Here is a 3,281-nt window from a genome sequence, read left to right on the forward strand (position 1 = left end):
CCAATCCCCGAGGTGCTGGCTCTGGCTCCGACCACAGCTTTCGCGCCTTAAGCCACACCGACTATGCCCTTAACGCCCAGTGTCCTTCCAAGGTAAATCCCACTCCTGCCAAATGACCCAGGTTTCTAGACCACCCGGGTATCTTGTCAGTCTTTTTGTATTGATTATGTTTTGCACTGTATTAGAGTTTTTAAAAATTTTTTTATAAATGTGTAATAAATGGCATTGAAAAGTACTCACTTCTTATTTCTGTCTGCTTGACGAAGGGTTCTTAGGGGTTGGAAGAGCTCAGGCGTCCTATTTAGGTCGAGCTGGAGACAGGATGGAAAGCCAGGCTGCCCTGTACACAGGGAGCAGCGCTATTACCCCACAAGACCAGGATGGTTTTCCTGAGGCGTGATGTGAAGGAAGAACTCAGGAATTCTAGCAGTCCCTATCCCTCCTCACCCCCCACCCCCCATTAAATTATTCTGGCATAATCCTCAGATAAGAACACAAATTGATACCATGTCCTTATTCCAAAGAAAGTGATCATAACAAGAACGTCATTAGGAGATGGGGGTATAGCTCAGTGGTAGAGCATTTGACTGCAGATCAAGAGGTCCCCGGTTCAAATCCGGGTGCCCCCTCTGCACACCCAGGTTTTTCCAGTTTTCTTAGTTCTGCGATCTATTTCGGTAAGTCCTCCTAGAGGTGACAGGAGATGCGGCCCCGGGCCCTGCCATCCTCTTTTGCAGTCACTGAGGACCGAGGCCCAGGCCCTGCCCAACCCACGAGCTCACTTGCGTGTGTGTCTAAGAGTGGAATGCATTGCGAGAGGGGGCCTTGGACCTTCCGGTGTGGAATGCATTGCGAGAGAGGACTTGGACCTTCGGGTTGACCCATGTGGACTGTACATAAGGCCCACTCTCCTCGGTAGCGGGCAGGTGGGCACACTGCTAGGTCGGCCTGGCCAGTGACCCGAGGGCAGTTCTTAGGGAGGGAGGCTTGTTTCTATGGGCGAGGCTTAGGCTAGGGAAGGAAGGCCCCGAGAAATCCGCGTCACGATGTAGGAAGGAGAGAGGGGCGTTGAGCAGCAGTAAGGGGGCGATAGCAGGGCAAAAAGAAGGGGATCGCGGCTCGAAGGAACTCCCGGAAGTGAGGGATCTCGAAAGATCTCCAGGGACTCCACAGGCTCAAATTGCTTTTTTCTTACACCGTCAGTAGAAGCCTTTAGCTCAGTGCTTCAGAAAACAAACCCTGCATTCAGATGTGTATTCTCTTGAGATTTATGTCTTTTCCCGCTGCTGTAAACCTTGGACCCTATTTCTCTCCGCAGCGCCTCGCGGCGCCTTGTGGAAGAGTGTTAAGAAGCTTTCCGCGGCGCTGTTGCCAGCAGCGGGGGTATAGCTCAGTGGTAGAGCATTTGACTGCAGATCAAGAGGTCCCCGGTTCAAATCCGGGTGCCCCCTGCTCCGTTCTTTTCAGGCCCCACATTCAGTGAGTGAAACAACAATTTTCCTTAAAGCTTTCCCCTTCTTCTTCCACAATTTTATATTGAAATTTCGTTCGTTACGTCTCCTTTGGGCAGACGAAAAGCGACGAGAGAGTGCAAGAAACAAGAATTCCGCAGCAGTGGCTCTCAATTACGACCCCGGGGACCAGCACCACCACCTGGGGAAATGTTAGTAATGCAGGTTCTCCGTCTCATCCCAGAATTACTGAATTAGAAACTTGGGGGGTGGTGCCCGGAAATCTGTTTTAAAACTAGTTCCCCAGGTGATTCTGATGTACGTTCAAGTTCTACAGGTTTACATTTTTAAACATTTACATGTTATTTGTTTCTAATTATTTCCAGGTTGCTGTTTCCGCCTGAGCCCTTGTAGACCTTATAAAACAGACTGCGAGGCACCCCGAGCTGGGGAATGCACAAAGAGACGCAGGCCGGAGCTGCAGTCCCGTCCTGGCACCTCTCCGAAGGCAGGGACTTCCCAGAAGGTAGGGGCGAGGAGAAGTGGACCAGCGGGCCGAAGCCGGAGTCGGTGGACAGCGTCTGGGTAGGTTCGGGAAAGTGAAGGAAACCGCAAAACACGGTTTTTGCGTTGCGGGTCGTCACGTGGCCACTAGAGGGCAGCAAGAAGCCGAAGCTGGAAGCGGCGGCCTATTTGATTGCATTTAAGAGTCTGCAAAGTCGGGATTTACATTAGACAAGGAGTTGCAGACAGGCCTCGCCTCGTTGCTCCGTAAGGGAATAGAGGGTTTAGGACTGCGGGCGTTCGTTTTTGGGACCCTGGGTCCTGAGGGAGGAGGAACTGGGCTTCTGAAAAATTAGAGAGTCTTGAGTTCCTTTTTTATTCCAGCTCACATGGTTCCTTCTCTGGTCCCCACGCACGTCCTTTCTCTTGGGGAATCCCCGCAAAGACGCTCCGTCCACACCCCTCTCTGCGATTTTCCAGTTCCTAGACCCTAGACCCGTAGAAGCCAGGGTGCCCCCCACGCCTCACTCTCCCATTCTCCAGCACCCGGACTCCTGCTGTCACATGAAGTAGGTCACGGGCGGAAAGAGGCACCTCCGAGTCCTGACCTGATTTCTCGCCGTCTATTAAATCTCCTAAATTGCGGGTATTTTTATTCTGTCCTGGAAGGGAAAAAAAATCTATCCCCAGAGCCTGTTATACGGCAGAGGCAGGGGGGTGAACTGTGTTCTTGCTCTGGGGCTGGCTTTGAAGATTGGGTCGGGCCCTAAGAAGGCCTGGGGTCCCCCGAGGGGTGGCCTGAGTTACCTTCTAGGAATGGGGAGAGGTCCAATCTATTTGAAATCAAGGGTGGGCCAGGCCCCCTCCACCCCAAGCGTGCTGGGCTGGGGGGCAACACGGTGCTGGAAATGGGGGTTTGCGTGGCAAAGCGGACAGGAGCCCTGGGAGGGGGTGGAATCCAGGCATCGGCTGGGCGAGGAGCTGTGGGTCTTTGCCGTAAGGGGAGATTCCGGGGTGGGGGCACCCACAAACTCCGAGGAGCAGCCCAGAAAGTCGGGAAACCTGGCGGAGCTGGGGCATGGTGGGGGGATGGCCGGAGCCCAGGACGGAGGAGGGGTGCCAGCCCCTTCTGGGGTCTGGTCCGCGGATCTCTCTGCTGCTTCCCCCAGGGGGCGTGGAAGAGGGAAGGGAGGCAGGAACGGAGGTGCGGGGTTGAGGGGGCAGCGGATGCTCTTCGGGGTTCTCTCAGTCCTAGGGTGCTCCACGCCCCGCCCCCCGACCCCCTGGCCGTCCTGGGAGCGGCTGCGGGAGCTGGAGGGGCTGGCC

General features: G+C 54.7%; 2 non-coding genes across 2 annotated transcripts; both read left to right on the plus strand.

Moving 5' to 3' along the window:
* The first annotated feature begins 557 nt into the window (after positions 1-557).
* TRNAC-GCA lies at positions 558-629 on the plus strand. Its single transcript has one exon. It is a non-coding gene; the product is annotated as a tRNA-Cys (tRNA).
* Positions 630-1,379: 750 nt separating this feature from the next.
* On the plus strand, positions 1,380-1,451 carry TRNAC-GCA. Its single transcript has one exon. It is a non-coding gene; the product is annotated as a tRNA-Cys (tRNA).
* The last annotated feature ends 1,830 nt before the right edge of the window (positions 1,452-3,281 follow it).

The sequence above is a fragment of the Myotis brandtii genome, unplaced genomic scaffold, assembly GCF_000412655.1.
Source record: "Myotis brandtii unplaced genomic scaffold, ASM41265v1 scaffold157, whole genome shotgun sequence".
Classification (NCBI taxonomy): Eukaryota; Metazoa; Chordata; class Mammalia; order Chiroptera; family Vespertilionidae; genus Myotis; species Myotis brandtii.